The 18,682-nt window shown below is 42.9% G+C and overlaps 1 protein-coding gene across 3 annotated transcripts in view; it reads right to left on the reverse strand.

The window, feature by feature from the left end:
* LOC135098698 (uncharacterized) overlaps window positions 1-18,682 on the reverse strand; it is a 68,791-nt gene that overhangs the window by 33,724 nt on the left and 16,385 nt on the right. The window contains exon 2 of one of the 3 annotated variants that reach the window (XM_064001091.1): window positions 16,548-16,611. The exons of the other annotated variants lie outside the window; for them this stretch is intronic. The gene's annotated coding sequence lies outside the window, so the exon portion shown is untranslated. The remainder of the gene's footprint in view (window positions 1-16,547; window positions 16,612-18,682) is intronic. 3 annotated transcript variants of the gene reach the window in all.

The following is an 18,682-nucleotide window of genomic DNA, read 5'->3' on the forward strand; positions in this document are numbered from 1 at the left end:
TACGATTACTGTTACTACTACTACTTCTACTAGTATTACCACGACTATTATTATTACGACTACTTTTAGTACTGTTATGAATACTACTACTATTACTACTACTACTATAATTACTATTCCGACTACTACTACTACTACTACTACTACTAGTTGTAGTACTACTACTACTACTACTACAACTACTACTTCCTTGCAACCCTCCGTGTCCGGTTTACCATCTTTCCTTGATTCATATTTTTTTTATTATTTTTATTGTTATTAGTGTGTGTGTATGTGTGTGTGTGTAGGATTACGGATAAAAATACTATTCATGGACAACGTAATTTATTCACGGAAATAACAAACAAAAAAATTTACAGTGCACTACTCTCTCTCTCTCTCTCTCTCTCTCTCTCTCTCTCTCTCTCTCTCTCTCTCTCTCTCTGCCTTTTGTCAGTCACTCAGCTGTTTTCAAGGTCGCTGGGCCTCGCTGCCCTCCTGCCTGGCTTGTATGATGCCACGTAGCATTTTACAGGAGTACTTTTAATCACCGCAGTAATGTTGTCGTGCAATGCTTGTCGGTAAATTTTGCGCTTTTTAATGCTACTTGTCTTGTTATAACACACACACACACAAACACACACACACACACACGGGAAGGACGTGTGACCTTAGGCGCTCTAGAGCAGACTCAACCAGCATGTTGGCCTTCCTGCCTTCCCCGCCCCCTATTGCTAGTGACCTCGGTTTTTTTTCAGTTTTCAACTCTTATTTTTTAGTTTTTGGCTCGCCCTAGTGGGATTATTGTACTTGTGAACACATTTAGCGAGTGCGTGTCGACACATAAAGGATAATGTGTGCTGCCGTGCAAATGTACGAACTCAACTACCTCCTGTGTCGAGTGCGAGGGTCCGGTCACCCGCCGCCCAACGTGACAGTTAGTTACTTTTACTGACCAAAGAAATTATTCATACAGTAAAGTGAAAGGTACAAAATTTTCCAGTGGTCCAAATAAAGAATCATACATTTACAAACAAAAATAACAACACTTTCACTCAAGTATTGTTTAAGAATTAGGCGATTCAAAGTAACCAGCATTAGCAAACACTTACTAGCAGTATTGCTATAACTAACACAAATACATATCTCAGCATAACGCCTAACACAATTTGACCAATATTAAAGGAATAGGTAGTTCTAATCAAGTATTGTTTTCTTTTTAGGTCCTATAACTATTCAACACTTCATACACGTACCTACACAAAACATTTACGTCTTCTGTTTCATTAAATAACTCGTCTAAATTTTGTTTGCTTATCATATATTTTTGCCTGAACTGTCTCGTCAGTACGCACTCCAGCAGTACATGTTGGTCAGTCTGTGTTGTCTGCCTGTCACATGGACACACGCGCAAGTCATAAGAACATAAGAACATAAGAAATAAGGGAAGCTGCAAGAAGCGACCAGGCTTACACGTGGCAGTCCCTGTATGAAACACACCTACCTATTTCCATCTGTTATCCCCATCCATAAACTTGTCTAATCTTCTCTTAAAGCTCTCTAGTGTCCTAGCACTAACTACATGATTACTGAGTCCGTTCCACTCATCTACCACTCTATTTGAGAACCAATTTTTTCCTATCTCCTTCCTAAACCTAAATTTTTCAAGCTTGAACCCGTTATTTCTTGTTCTACCCAGGTTGCTGATCCTAAGAATTTTGCTTACATCTCCCTTGTTATAACCCTTATACCACTTAAAGACTTCTATCAGGTCCCCTCTTAACCTACGTCTCTCTAAAGAATGTAAATTTAACAGCTTCAACCTCGCCTCGTAAGGGATACTCCTCATCCCCTGTATCCTTTTAGTCATTCTCCTCTGTACTGATTCTAATAGACCTATGTCTTTCCTGTAATGTGGGGACCAGAACTGCACCGCGTAGTCTAGATGAGGTCTGACCAGCGCCAAGTATAACTTTAATATTACTCCCGGCCTTCTACTTTTAACACTACTAAAAATGAATCCTAGTACCCTATTTGCCTTGTTTCTGGCTTCTATGCATTGTTTCCCTAGACGGAGTTCAGAGCTAACTATAACTCCTAAATCTTTCTCGTACCCTGTACCTACCAGAGTTTGGTTGTGTAATGTGTACCTATTGTGTGGGTTTCCTCTACCTACGCTAAGCACTTTGCATTTACTGATATTAAATTGCATTTGCCATCTATCCGTCCATTCATTCATTCTATCTAAGTCTGCCTGCAAGTCGATGGCATCCGATTCTGACCTAATTAATCTACCTATCTTTGTGTCATCCGCAAATTTACTAACATCACTACTAATTCCACTATCCAAGTCATTGATATACATTAGAAATAACAATGGCCCTAATACTGATCCCTGTGGCACCCCACTAATTACATGACCCCACTCGGATTTCGAGCCGTTTATTACCACTCTCTGTCGCCTGTTACCAAGCCATGACCCTATCCAGCCTAACATCTTCCCATCTATCCCGTGTGCCCTAACCTTTCTCAGGAGCCTTTGATGGGGTACCTTGTCAAATGCTTTACTAAAGTCCAGATATAAGATATCATAACTATCACCATTATCTACTGCCTCGTACACCTTACTGTAAAAACTTAACAAGTTTGTCAGGCAAGACTTCCCCTTCGTGAAGCCATGCTGTGACTGATTTATCAAGTTATGTTTGTCTAAATGTTCCCTAATGTTCCTCGCTATTATTGACTCTGACATTTTACCTACAACTGAAGTTAAGCTGACAGGTCTATAATTAGACGCTAAAGTTTTATCTCCTTTCTTAAAGATGGGTACTACATTAGCCTGCCTCCACATTACTTGTACATCACTCGACTCCAGTGATTTCCTAAAGACAGAAACTAACGTCTCACTAATAATCTCTTTACATTCCTTAAGTACTCTGGGGTATATTTCATCAGGTCCTGGTGACTTGAACTTTTTTTTAGCCTATCTATCTCCTGTTCCACTATCTCCCTAGTTATGGAAATATCTGTCAGCTTCTCATTCTCATCTGCTCTAAACACCTGTTCACTATCTGGCATATCCTGCATGTTTTCCTGGGTGAAGACAGTTAAAAAATAATCATTCAGAAGTTTACTAATCTCTTCCCCAGAACTAACCAGCTCCCCATCTGCTGCCTTTAATGGACCTACAGTATCCTTATTCTTCGTCCTGTATACCTGATAAAATCCCTTTGGGTTCGTCTTCGCCTGGCTGGCTACCTTTAAGTCCCGCGAGATGCGACTCTAACGACCGGTCTCGATATTTAAGTCATGAGACATCAGTCGAATTCTAGTAAACGCCATACATGTGAAATCAGGGTCATTATGTCATCAGAATAAATATTATGGACACTAAGACTAGAATTCAATATTGATTTATATGTGTGATACTTTGTTGCGTCTTCTGGCTTATTGGTAATTAAATTAATTATTCTGTCAAGAGGATTTATATGATTATCATACTATATGGCACTCTGGATGAACTTATAACCAGGGGTGTTAGCTTCTCTGCATAAACTAAATACAACATGAAATGGTTCACTTCTGTCGAGTACAGACAGCTTCCTCTCCAAGAAACCTTTCCATCGGACACAGACGACACAGACAGTATGATAAACTGGCTTAATTCCCGATGACATAAGATTGAGCTTGTGTTATTTGTCACGCCCCGGAGACATTTCATAAGTTTATTGTACTGACTCGTGAGTGACACACAGCCGTCTGTCAGCCACGTCTCGTAGTTGTATGTCAGTTCAGCCAACATAGCCGCGTCAAACACAAGTCGCTTATAACACTGAGGCATATCGGGGTTTGAGGCACAAAATGTAGAAAATTTGTTAACGACTGACTGACAATTTGCCTCGTGTAGTGACACCATGTCCATCATACAACCGCTGTCGGTAAACGAGGCCCCTAAATACTTGTATCTGTCACAGTTCTTGATAACGTGTCCCTCGATCTTTAATGGAACTTTATCACAATGAGTGTTATTTCAAACAAAAAAATTAATTTTGTCCTCGTAAGAACAATTCCATAATCATTGCAATAATCGATGACAACTCTGAGTTTCCTGATGCACATATCCCGAGATGTTGCGTGCAGTGCGCCCAAGAAGCTGTCAGTTGCTATTTGTTCCTTCAGCATACGAATCATCTGGTTAATGTAAATCACAAACATTAGACAGCTGGAAGGTGAGCCTTGCCTTACTACCACTGACGACTCCACAGTGGCACTCTTAAGCACGTTACGTGTGCAGCGATACATAACATAAATTGCTTTTAACATCCTTCTTCCATATCCTATTGATTTTAAGTATTCTATCAGCCTGGACCTCGGTACTTTATCGTATGCTTTACGATAGTCTATAAATAATACATATAACTTCAGTTTCTTGTAATCACACAATAATCTCAGTGTTAATATCTGTTCTAGGCATCCTCTTCCCTCCATTGCTCCTGCTTGACAATTGTCCACATCCATCCACATTTTCAATCTATTCCTAATAAGTGTGTCATAGAGTTTATCTAGGGTGTCCATTATACTAACACCTCTGTAGTTATCACAAAGCATGCGATCACCACACTTAAATAATACAGTTAACTTACTATAGCACCAGGCTAGTGGGAAACACAAACTATCAAAAATTACATTAACAGTGTAAGAAAAAAACATCAACCAGTTCATAGGTAAGTTCATTAATAGGGCAGGACTTATTCCAACAAAACTTTTCTTTTTATTCATCCCTCTCATAGCTGTTTCCACCTCTATAAACGTGAAAGGATCATCCACAATGGGAATACTTGGTGCCTGCTCAAAGTTTACCTCTCCAACTTCCTACATCACTGGATTCAGTAATTCCTCAAAATGAATCTTAAATTGACTCTCAGTAGGCTGGGTACTGCCTTCATTACTATTAATTTCACCTTTCCAGTTAATTGCTTTCCAAATTTTTCCACACTCATTTTCCTCCATGACTTTTCCTTCTTAGGTCTACACTTCCCTTACACACGGCATTCGTCTTTTTACACTCCTTTGCTATTCCATTAACTTCCATGCAGCTTTCCTTAACCACGTCTGTTAAATCTGAAATAACCTCAATAGTCTTAATATTATGAGTGTTGTTCTAGTTTCTTAAGTCTCCCTCAAAATGGACGGCCAAGCTCTCGTTTTCGTTTACTGTCACATAGTCACGTTCCTATAATGTGCCAGTATTTCTTGCTGCTGTGTTTCTAGTCCTAAATAAGGGGCTTTAGCCAAGGAAAAGAACTTTAGTAATTTATGTTCATAAGGATTACATTTACTAAGTATAAGTTTATAAGTCAAAACTCATTGTGTGATAGTTTTTGTAGTTTTGTAAGAATGTACTGAGAAAGGAAGAATTAGAGCTGTTGACAAACATGATGGCGTCTCACGTAGCCCTAGAATCTTCTCCTATTTCCGAGTTCTGCACGATGGAGAAATAGACATTCTTCATTTTGGTTCCCAGACACGGGAAAGCAAGTACCTAAGTTCAAGATTTAGACAAGTTTGTGCAGTGACAACGAAATGGAGAAGCTTAAGAAGAAGAGAACGGCGTGTAGGGGCTGGGTGACAAGAACCTCACAAGCTCTCTCAGAGGTGCTAGCTCAGCCCACTCCCACCCTTAGTGAAATGGAGTACGCCATTCAAGAATTTGACAAAAGACTAGCCAAGTTAGATGAAGTACAAGAAGAACTAGAAGGTGAAGTCGAAGCTGAAGAACTGGACCAAGAATTAGATGAAGCTCACGCCTTCAGACAAGAAAGTATGAAACCTAGACTTCTAGCTGAGGACAAGATAAGAAAGTTAGCAGCAGCAGCACCAGGTGGGTCTCCAGTTCCAAGTAGTGTAAGTGGATCTCAAGACTCAGAAGCTGTGAATGTGAAGTTACCCAAATTGGAGCTGCCAAAGTTCAGCGGTGAAATCACACAATGGCAGTCCTTTTGGGACCAGTTCAACTCTCACATTAATGCTACTAACCTTCCAGTAATTAGTAAGTTTACCTATTTGTTGTCTTTACTGGAGGGGGATGCCAAGAGTGTGGTCAAGGGGTTGGCACATACCAGTGAGAATTATCAAGTTGCCTGTGACTTACTAAAAGACCGCTATGGGAAGCCAGAAAGAATTATTTTTGCACACGTCCAGGCCTTGCTTTGTGGTCATGTCAACCTTAATCAAAATGGAACAAAGAGTGTTGCTCAACTATGGAAGTTGCGCGATGAAATCCTAACACACATTCGTAGTTTAGAAGCTATAGGTGTCAGTGGGAAGCAGTGTGAGGTGTTTCTCACCCCTATTATCCTGTCTCGTCTACCCAATGAACTGAGGCTAGAATGGGCCAGGGATGGGGATGGAGACGAAAGTGATTTGGAGTGGCTGTTACAATTTCTTCACAAAGAAATATCAAGATTGGAAAGATCTGAAGCCTTTAAGGGTAAGAAAAGCATTAGTGACGAAAGGAAAGAAAGTAAAGGTTCTAAGGAAAAGGTATACTCAGCTGCAGCCCTCCATGCTTCTTCGAAACAAGAAAGCTCTCTCTGCTCTTTTTGTAGTAAAAGGCATAAGTCGGAGAATTGTTTTGCTGTGTTAAAGTTAGATGGTAAGGAGCGAGGTGAGAAGATAAAAGGTTTGGGTCTCTGTTTCAAGTGCTTAAACAGTGGACATATGTCAAGAGAATGTAAGTCCCACATAAAGTGTACAAAATGTAGTGGTACTCACAATGTACTTATGTGTGGCGTAAAGTTAGAACCAAGTTTAAAAAAGGAAGAATATAAAGAAAGTAAAAGTAGTGACACTAATGCCAAACCTGAGAATGTAGTACTTCTGTCTGGACAGGGTAGTAACTGTACTATTTTACAGACCACAAAGGTCCAAGTAAGCACAGGAGATGGTAATGTTGTAGTAGCTAAGGTTATGTTTGATAATGGTGCAGATAGAACCTATGTCAGCAGTAGTTTTGTGAAAAAGTGTAAGCCACAATGGGTCACTAGTACACCTATACTGTACTCTAGTTTTGGAGGTCACAGTGCTGGAAAGAATGAACATAGAAATGTTTATAGTTTAAAGTTATGGAATTCTGAAAGGAAAGTTGTACCAATTATTGCAGCTGAAATACCTAAAATATGTCAGCCTTTAGTGAGACCTGTTGTACCCAATGCAGTGCTTAATTCATTTTCTCATGTTGCATTAGCAGATGATTATCAGCAGGACTCTCCTCTTGAAGTTGATATCTTGATTGGATTAGACTTCTATTGGACATTGATTTCACCTACAGATGAATAGTATGAATATGTATGAATCTGTATGAATACAGATGAATAGTGTTGTAGCCATGAAGTCTGTCTTTGGGTATGTACTATCTGGTAAGATATCTGAGTGTGCTCCCACACCCTCTGAGTACTCTGCTCCACAACTGTTATGTATTTCCAGTGTTTCAGATGCTGATTTAAGAAGATTTTGGGATCTGGAAACTGTAGGGATTAAGCCTAAGGAAGTTGTAGAAAGTTACAGTGATGCCAGAGTACACAGAGAATTTGAGAGTACAGTGCAGTTTGTGGATGGCCGATATGAGGTCACTCTACCATGGAAAGATGAATTTGCTAAAGATAGGCTTATGAACAATGAAGGTTTAGTCAGAAAGAGGTTAAGTAAGTTAATGGTTAAGTTGGATAAGGACAAAGAACTAAAGAAAGAGTATCAAAAGGTGTTTGATAGATATGAGTCTGATCTCATAATAGAAGAAGTACCAAGTGAAGAAGTATCAGGTGTGAGTCCCGTGTACTACATGCCACACCGTCCAGTAGTGAAGTTGAGCAGTACAAGTACTAAAGTAAGACCAGTTTTTGATGCCTCTGCCACTGGTTACAATGGTGTGTCATTGAATGACTGTTTGCTGTCTGGCCCATCGCTCAACCTGGACTTGGTTGAGGTACTCATCCGCTTCCGTCGTTGGCCCTTTGCCATAACAGCAGACATAACTAAAGCATTTTTGCAAGTAAGTGTTCAAAAGAATGACAGAGATGTTCATAGATTTTTGTTACCAAGAGAGGATGGTACGGTGCGGCACATGCGATTCACACGTGTACCCTTTGGTAACACAGCTAGTCCTTTTCTGTTAAATGCTACTATCAAACATCATTTGGACAAGTATCCAGAAACAAGTGTAATACAAGAACTGAAGTCTAACATGTACACAGATAATTGGTTAAGTGGTGCAGATTCAGTTGTAGAAGCATCTGAAAAATTCTGTGAAGCACGTAGTAATTTAGCTGATGCTAGTATGGATCTTACAAAGTCCCATGACCAGTACCTTGTAAGTGGAGATGAACCTAATACTGTGTTAGGGCTGAAGTGGTGTAATTCACAGGATACATTCTCTTTTGTTGCCATTAACCCAGACACCAGTGTTGAAATAGCCTCTACAAAGCGGAGCATACTTAGTGTTATTGCCAAAATCTTTGACCCTTTAGGATTAATTAGCCCCTTTGTCATGTATGGCAAAATTCTCTTTCAAGAACTCTGGAAACTAAATGTAAGTTGGGATGAAGAGATGCCTTCAGATTTGAAGTCAAAGTTTCAGAAATGGCTTCTTAGTAGTCAATGCCTCAAATCATTTCATGTAAACAGATGCTATTTTCCAGAGTTATCTTGGGGAGAGCTACGCAATGTAGAGCTACATGGGTTTGGTGATGCATCAGAGAAGGGCTATGGAGCATGTGTATACTTGCGAGTAACCTTAGAGGACAATTCATCTAAGGTATCGTTAGTAGTTTCCAAGTCAAGAGTCGCTCCCATAAAGACTGTTACCTTGCCAAGATTAGAGCTAATGGGAGCTCTTTTGTGTTCAAGACTGGTGGACTTTGTTAAGACTTCCCTTAAGTTAGATAGTAACACTCAAGTTGTGTGTTGGACAGATTTCATTATTGCCCTGTCATGAATACAAGGAGAAACTAGTAAGAAAGATGTATTTGTGTCTAATAGAGTAAGGGATAGCTTAGAGTTAACACCTAAAAATTGCTGGCAACATTGCAGAAGCAAAGACAATCCAGCTGATTTGATAACACGGGGTTTGTTAGCAGACAAGCTTGTGGATAATTATATGTGGCTGTTTGGGCCTAGTATGCTAACAAACACCCCTTGTCATCATAAGGAAGGTAGTACCTTAGTCAGTGATACGAAGGAAACGAGCACCAAAAGTACTGTCTGTCTCAGTGTTCAAGGAGAACCAGAATCTCCTTTCATAGACTTAAACAAGTACAGTGATCTGAGTAAGGCTCTAAGGGTTACAGCTTATGTTTTAAGGTTTATTAACAACTGTAGAAATGTGAAGAATAAGTTGAAAGGCTCCATCACTACTGAAGAGATTGATTTGGCTAAATTGAAGATGATTTATCTCATCCAACGAGAAGAATTCTCTGATGAAATAAAGACCCTCATGAATAATAAAGCTATTCCTCAAGTGTCTAAGTTAAGCAAATTGGACCCATTCATAGACGATAAGGGACTGTTAAGAATCAAAGGCCGTCTTAAGTTTTCAGACTTAGATTATGACACTAAACATCCTGTTATAATACCCAAGGGTCCTCTTGCCAAGCTTTTGATAAGATTTCAACATAAATTTCTGAAGCATGCAGGTGTTGACACTGTCATTTCATCTCTAAGGACCAACTTTTGGATCATAGGAGTGAGAAGACTAGCTAAGACAGTAGTGATGGAGTGTTTAAGCTGCCGTTGTCTTGATTCTAGACCATGCAGCCAACCTGTGGCTCCATTACCTAAGGAAAGAGTGACATCTGCTCCACCTTTCAGTGTCACTGGACTAGATTTTGCTGGCCCTTTGTTTTGTACTGATTATCCTAGTAACAAGTTTTATGTTCTCTTGTTCATTTGTGGTGTTACAAGAGCCATTCATCTAGAACTCACAGAGTCACTATCCTTGTCTGACTGCCTCTTAGCTATAAGAAGATTTGTTGCTAGGAGAGGCTTACCTATTATCATGTACTCAGATAATGCAAAGACTTTCATAGCTGCTCAAACTGAAGTACAGAAGGTATATGGTCATCTAGCCCCCAAATGGAAATTTATAGTCCCTCGGTCTCCTTGGTGGGGTGGCTGGTGGGAAAGACTCATTAGGTCAGTTAAACTTGCCTTAAGAAAGACTCTGAACCAAAATTATGTAAGTAAGACTGAATTAGAAACCATACTAGTAGAAATAGAGTCATCCATCAATTCAAGACCCTTGACCTATGTGAGTGACGATCCTGACTCCTCTCAGTATCTTACCCCCTCACATTTCCTCTTAGGTAGCGTGCCTCACAGTAAACCCTCACAGGATTTAGAACCACGTATAGTAGCTTCCAAGGATTTGACTGAGAGGGAATGTGTGAAGAATCAGAGGCTAGAACATTTTTGGAAGGTCTGGAGTAATAATTATATAACCAATTTACCTCAAGTTGTCAAAGGATTCACTCATAATTGTAGTTTGTCTAAGGGTGATCTTGTGTTGATCAAGGAGGACAACATTCCAAGACTGAAATGGCCTCTTGGCGTTATAACTGATATTTTTCATGGTAAAGATGGACTTGTAAGAAGTGTAAGGTTAAAAACAAGTAAGGGAGAGATTACTAGGCCTATCCAACGGTTGTATAACTTAGAAGTAACTAGATCTGATGACATTGATCTCTCTTGTAGGCCTGTGATCTATAATAACCCTGATGTTAATGGAAATTCATGTGATGAGGACACCAGTTTGTCTGTGGATACTGTTAGTGATGATAATGTGATTTCTAAGACTAGATCTGGTAAAATAATCAAGGTTCCTGCTAAGTTAGACTTATAAGATGATGAAGTGAAGATTGTAATATGTGTCATTAAGTTTAAGTTTAAGGATTTTTGTAAGATTTACATATATATTTCCCCCTATGGGGGGAAAATGTTAAATCTGTAATAACCTCAGTAGTCTTAATTTTATGAGTGTTGTTCTAGTTTCTTAAGTCTCCCTCAAAATGGACGGCCAAGCTCTCGTTTTCGTTTACTGTCACATAGTCACGTTCCTATAATGTGCCAGTATTTCTTGCTGCTGTGTTTCTAGTCCTAAATAAGGGGCTTTAGACAAGGAAAAGAACTTTAGTAATTTATGTTCATAAGTATTACATTTACTAAGTATAAGTTTATAAGTCAAAACTCATTGTGTGATAGTTTTTGTAGTTTTGTAAGAATGTACTGAGAAAGGAAGAATTAGAGCTGTTGACAAACATGATGGCGTCTCACTTAGCCCTAGAATCTTCTCCTATTTCCGAGTTCTGCACGATGGAGAAATAGACATTCTTCAACGTCCTGCACACTTTCCTCATTCACCACGCCCAGGGTTGGCGGCTCACACAGCGCCATCCTTGTCATGAACGCTTCTATATCCACTTTGTCATGGTGCAGGCCTGTCGCGATATTAGTGGTGCTGGGACTGTGTGTGAGCGTCCGACCCAAGTTACTGGCGCGCTCAAGTAGCCGTGATGGCGTTACTCATTTAAAAACGTCAGTGTTAATTGTTAGAGTGAGTGGAGCATGATCTGAGCACGACATAATTTGGCGTATACATAAGTCTTTCAGGACATTCAAACTGCTATACTTAACTAAACACAGGTCGATAAACACAGGTCGATTTCCGATGTCCAGCGATCATTACGCCTAAAAGATAGAATCCCTCCTCGCTGCTTTCCGCCATATTTCAAATGGTTAGCAACTACCATTTCTTTCTCTTCACACATGTTGGGTATTGTCCGGCCCATGCAATTACTTATAAGATCTTTCACACCATTATATTGACATCTCTTTCCGTTTATATTTCTACTTGGTAGGCAACCCACACGTGCGTTCAAGTCAGCGACCACTATGGCACCGTCACAGTCGGTCACCTGCCCCTACAACGCCCCCAGCAGCGCCGGGTCGTGGTAGGGCGAGTCGACCGGTGGGATATACATGGCGCCAAGCCTCATCCCAGGGCAGCAGGACAGCTCGACCCATGTTTGTCCTTCTGCCGCAATGTTGGCACATGTGATATATGGCACCAACGCACACTTCACCAACATCATAATTCCTCCTCTCCGACTATTTTGTTTACTTTTATTCATATATAAATCAAAACGAAGCACGCTACTAATTAACGTTTCCTTAATTTCAGTGATCCATATCATGTCAAATTCTAAAGCAACATTTATCACTTCAGGGCTTTGGAGCTTATTTTTCACACCACAGATATTACAAGCACATATTTTCAATTGCCCATTCCAATTCTTTCCATGCCAATGAAATACCTATCAGTCACAACACCATCACGCAGCAATACTCGCCGCCGCCAGTCATACGTAATTTCCACTCCCTGGTTGTTTGGTTTCTGCTTCTCATCTTCTCGGGTCCTCAGTCTTGTCATTTCTCTCCTCGTCGCCGGATGAACGTCCTTCTTCACGCAAATTCGTTCAAAGTCTCTTCCTGTATCCTTCAAGTTCTTCGCCACTCGCAAGATGTCGCTCCGTTGATCTCGACTCTCCAGCGTCACGTGAATAGGGCGACTCCTCCGTGCGTCAGGCTGTCCAAGTCGTATCGTTGCCCATACATCGGTGGGTATCGGTCCGGCGTAACCCGCGGCTTCCAGCACTGTCTTGATCTTCTCTCCATCTGTCGTTCCCAGGCCATCGTCATCCTCCGAGACCCCAGTTATACCCAAGTGCCGCACCCTTTCTTTGGCGCCAAGGGATTCTAGGAACCGGTTTTGCTGGTGGATAATCATGTAGGCTTCATCGAGTCTTGTATTCAATGATTCTATTTCTTTCTTCATCTCCTTCATAGCTGCCAAGTCTTCTCGAATATTTCTTATTTCTTCGAGTAATTCAGAGCTCGGTGGCTGCTCTTCATGAGGCTGATGTGCAACAGTTGTTCTCAGTGTACATTTTAGCTGCGCCGCTGTCAGTTTATTGATCTCCGTAGCAGACAATGCCTTCACTGTGTTTACATTGTCATAACTAGCCATCTTGGACAAACAAACAAGTATCCCGTTAAGTCTTTGCATCCCGTTTTCTTCAGTGGTTTGGCGTCGCCGTTATCATGGCGACGGTTTTCACAGCGGTGCAGAAGGGGTGGGGCTGGTGTTGATCGGCCACATTATATTGTAGCTTCTAACTACCGGCTAGCTTTCTTCAGTGGGCTTCTAATAACTGAGTCTTGGCTCCACTCTACTCTCGTGCAGCTTTTTAGGCAATATATTGCCTGATCTAAGCCTGTATGGTAGCAGAATCTTGGCAAACTTAGAGCACTACCCAGGTCTGTTTGTTGATGTTTGCAGCGCCATCTATACAGTGCCTTAAGACTTTGAAACTATTTCGGAACCGCGGATGGAGAGGAGGTAAAAGTGTAGTGCGTCCCATCAAGGCAGTGACCTCCAGTGCCAGAGAAGACCGCTAGGTGGAGAAGAGGGAATACTAACACTCAGAAGTGCCGTGTGTGTGGTATAGTCTTCCCTCCCTCCTCTTATTTAATGCGACGTCTCTGGGCAACAAGATGGATGAGTTGATTGTGACGGTGAGCTCTACTTGTGCGGACATTGTGGGGGTTACTGAGCCGTGGGAGGTCGTTCCTGAGGTGTGCACGATGCAGGACTACCAGCTCTACTATCACCTCAGGACAGGACGCAGGAAGGGCGGGGGGGAAGGGCGGAGTGGCCGTTTTCTCCCAGTCTACCCTCAGCCCCTCACACCTGCCTGTCAACATTCCTGCCGGAATAGAGGCCCTGTGGGTGAGAGTTACGCCCCCCTGCCATCCCGGCAACATAGTCTCCATCATCGTCTGCGTCGTGTACCACCCCCCACGAGCCACCACAGCACAGTTACTCACCACTCACATCAGTGACACTGCTGATGCCCTAAGTGTGAGGTATCCTGTTGCCAAGCTGGTCATCTGTGGGGACTTTAACGGATTGTATATCAGCGATATCCTACACCAGCTACACCTCACCCAGGTCGTGGACTTCCCTACCACCCAGCAAGCCACCGTCGACCTTATACTGACAGACCTAGGCCAGCAGTACTCGCCCCCAAGCCGCTGCCTCCTATGGGACGGAGCACCCACCTCTCCATACTCTGGACACCCACACCCACCACCTCGACCCCCCGGGCCAGCTGTCACCAGGACCCACCGCCTCATGCCTGACTCAGCCATGAGAGAGTTTGGGCAGTGGGTGACACAACACCCGTGGACCGAGGTGCTGGATGTGGAGGACATCCACTCAAAATGGCACAATTACGTCGCCACCACCACAGAAGCCTTCCACCGCTACTTCCCAGCCAAGAGCGTCACAGTGCACACATATGATGCCCTCTGGATGACGCCCCACATTAAAAGACTCATGCATCAGCAGGACGTGGGCGTTCCTGCCCGGACTTATACAAAAAGCTAAGAAACAGAGAGATCAGGGAGATTAAGGCTGTCAAGGCAAGACATTACCCGGACAAGATACACCACCTCAAGCTGGCCAACAACAGACAGTGGTACGCTAAGATCAAAGCTTTGTGTGGCCTACAAAAGCACGCTTCATCTCTTCCTTGCACCTCACACCTTCCTGCTAACCCCGCGGCTCAGGAGATGAACGATCAATTTGCTCCTATCTGTCTCCTATCTGTCAGACCTGTCCTCCCCTCCACACCAGCCCGCTTCCTGCCCATCTTCCTGCTCCTTCCCCTTCCCCCACTGTCCAGGCGATAGATGTTTTTAAGAGAATACTTAAAGATACCAAGATACCAAGATACCAAGGATACTTAAACATACCAAGATCCACCACACCCACTGACCTTCCCATATGGGAAGAGCCAGCAACACCGCTATGCCCCATAATAAACGACTCTCTTTCCCAACACTCTTGCCCCGCGGACTGGAAGACATCTTACGTCTCTCCCATCCGCAAAGCCTCCAGTCCACAGTCACTCGGTGACCTCAGGCCAGTCTCTATCACCCCCATCCCTAACTTTATTTGTGAAGATTTTGTGTATGACTGGGCCTACACCAGAACTTGTTATACCGTGGATATCAGACAATTTGGAAATATTAAAGCCACCTCCACCTCTCATTACCTGACCAGCTTCCTTGACTTCATCCACAGCCACCTGGACAAGCGAAACACCTCTCTAGCTGTTGCTTTTGTGGACTTCAAAAAAGCCTTTGATCTTGTTGATCAACTTTGTTGTCTTCAGCAAGGCAATAAGTCTTTGTCTCCCTCCCAACCTGGTAGGGTGGCTAGCCAACACCCTCTCAGGGAGGCGTCAGGCCGTTCGCTATCAGGGCTCTGTCTCTAGTATCCAACAGCTGACATATAGGGTCCCCCAGGGGATCAAGATGAGCCCACTATGCTTCCTCCTTCTCTTTAACGACGCCCTCACTGACACCCCCATCGCTGGAAGTATGTGTACGACTGCACCGTGGGTGTCCCAGTCTCCAACAGGAACCCGGATTACTCGCCACTGCAAGTCATTTTGGAGCGACTGCAGACGTGGACGGAGGAGAGCAGGATGACCATCAACCATAGCGAAACTGTGGTGATGCATTTCTGTACCTCCTCTGTAGCAGTGCCCCCTCCCCAGCTCACAGTGGGCCCTCACCCCCTCCAGGTGGTCCGATGTGCCTCTGGATGTGCTTCTCGGAGTCACGGTGGACGACCAGCTGACCTGGAAGCAGCATGTCGCCAGCACCGTAAGATCCGCTACCTACAAGCTCTACATGATGCGCAGACTCAGGTCGCTGGGGGACACTGACAGACGAGTTAAGGGGAGTGTGCCTCACCTTCATCCTCCCCAAACTCATGTACGCCTCCCCAGCGTGGTCCTCCTCCCTCACACACACTCAACAGCTCCAGCTGGAGAGAGTGCAGAAGAGGGCGTGCAGGGTCATCTTTCTCCCTGCCTACACCACCTGTGATGAAGCCCTGACCACCCTGAGTCTGTTCAGACGTCCAGACTATCCAATAGGCACCGAGAGGCTCTCGAGAAGTTTGGAAGGGGACTTCTGCATCATCCACGCCTCAGACACATGCTGCTGCCTGACGCACCTCGCCTGGTCCGTGCCACCAGACACCACAACAAGATAACGCCCCTAAAGGCGCCACGCACGGACCGGTAAAGACTCAGCACGATTCCCACCATGGTACGAGCCATCAATCAACAGTATTTCGCTTCTATATTAGGCTTAGCTTCAGGATTAATTTTAAGTATTTTCCCACCCCCTCTGTACATTTTCAGTTTGTAAACTGCCTTATTAATAAACCATTTATTATTATTATTATTATTATTATTATTATTATTATTATTATTATTATTATTATTATTATTATTATTATTTTTATTATTATTATTTTGTTTAGTTTTTGTGGTATATGGTCTTGCCTCATTAGTGCCTCATTTTCTACTTTCTGAGTGTGTGCAATAGAAAACACAGTGAAAACAATTACCGGGAAAGAAAAGAGTAAGTGTACTCACCTCAATAGTGCAGGTGTGTACACTCCGGGAGACGGGAGGAAGAAAGGCGTGAGGCGGGAGGTGCCTGTGGGGAGAGACACACTGTGCTTCATGCTCTTACATTTATACTCCACAAGCACAAGTCTGTATCTGTGTACATCTATCTATCTGTATCTATCTGTATAAACAGAAAGACAGACAGAGAGAGAGAGAGAGAGAGAGATAGAGAGAGAGAGAGAAAGAGAGCCATCCAAAAATGTACTCACAGTTTGACTCGCTATAATTCATTTAATGTTTTTTTGTTTTTTTTCAGAAACATTTGGCCAAAATAATAATGGCAGAAGTAAGAGTAAGTTCTAAAGGAAGAACATCTGTCATAAAGTGTTACTGGAGGCACGAAAAATGTCGAAGAAGTGCAAAGACAATTCAGAAGACACTTTGACAGGGATTCACCAAGGTGACACAGCTAAGTTTTTACCAGATGGAACTGTTCACGGCCTTCAATAGCATGCCTATGTAGTAGTAGTAGTAGTAGTAGTAGTAGTAGTAGTAGTAGTAGTAGTAGTAGTGGTAGAGGTAGTATTCACGATTTCTCACTACTACTACTACTACTACTACTACTACTACTGCTACTACTACTACTACTACCTCTACTACTACTACTACTACTACTACTACTACTACTACTACTACTGCTGCTACTACTACTATGTGAATATTAATAATAATGCCTTAAGAATTGTTGCAAAAACAGCTACAGTAGTAGTATTTATATTAGAAATAGTAGTAGTAATAATAGTAGTAATAATAGTAGTAGTAGTAGTTTTTGTTGTTATATTGTTACTATAATTGTTATCAATATCACACACACGCAGTAGTAGTAGTAGTAGTAGTAGTAATAGTAGTAATACTAGTAGTAAGAGTCGAAGCAGTAGTTTTAATAATTTAGTATAATTTAATTATTTAATTAATTTTATTTATTTATTTATTTTATTTTATTTATTTGTTTATTTATTTTATTTATTTATTTATTTTTTTTTTTTTTGGTGGATATATGGTGTTTTTGTGGATATGAGTGTGTTCATTGGTTGAACAAGTCCCTGTATTATTAAGTAGACCTTTGTGTATCGCTCAAGTACCGAACGGCCTGGAAACACTGAGCCAAAGGGACGCCGCTCAGTCTGCAGCCAGTGTGGCGGCGTATCTTGTGTGGTGCGAGTGTGTATCGCATTGTGTTCCTCCTCAAAGACTTAGTGGTGGTCAAGATAACCAGGATTGGCCAAGCCCTCCCCGAAGTGTGCTACCAGTAGTGTACCAGGTGTGTTGAGTAGCCGCCAGGTGTACAGCCACACGTGTTTTGTGTACATGTGCATGTTGTGTACAGAAAGACCTCCTGCTCGTGTTTTGTTAGTCCCATCATGCCGCTGGCAAGGGGAAACTACACTTGCCCCCTTCTCTGACAGACGCCATCTTGTTGTGTCAGTACGAGACACCTCTCCCCCCCCCCACCCACCTCTCTCCCCACTACCCGACAGCCACTCCTTCCCGTGCCACTTCCGCCAGCAGCAGCTTCTGGCAGCCCAATAGCCAGCAGCCCTTCACGGCCACTACCTGCCAGCACGCCTTCCTGACCTTACCCTCTCCCACTCCTTCCCCCTCCTACCCTCAACCCACTCCTTCCTAACCCCCACTCGCCACCCACCCTTGCAAGGCCCCTACCAGGAACCCACTCCTGCCAGGCCCCTACCAGGAACCCACTCCTTCCAGCTCCCCGCCTGCCAGCCGCCCCTTCCTGCCCCGCACCCAACATCCACTCCTTCTGGCCCCCACCCGCCTCACGCTCCTTTCCCCTTTCTGCCAACCACACACGAGCTGCTATCCTTGCCCCCTCCCCCCCACTAATGATGTCACAGACAGCGGTGACAGTGACTGGCTGGTGTGGACCGCACCTCACACTCGTTCTTCCTAAATGCTACTACTACTACTACTACTACTACTACTACTACTACTAATGCTACTACTGCCACTGCTACTACTACTGCTACTATTACTACTACTACTACTACTACTACAATTACCAGTGCTACTACAATTCTTATTATTACTACTACTACTACTACTACTACTACTACTACTACTACTACTACTACTACTAC

Source organism: Scylla paramamosain, unplaced genomic scaffold (assembly GCF_035594125.1).
Source record: "Scylla paramamosain isolate STU-SP2022 unplaced genomic scaffold, ASM3559412v1 Contig75, whole genome shotgun sequence".
NCBI classification, from domain to species: Eukaryota; Metazoa; Arthropoda; class Malacostraca; order Decapoda; family Portunidae; genus Scylla; species Scylla paramamosain.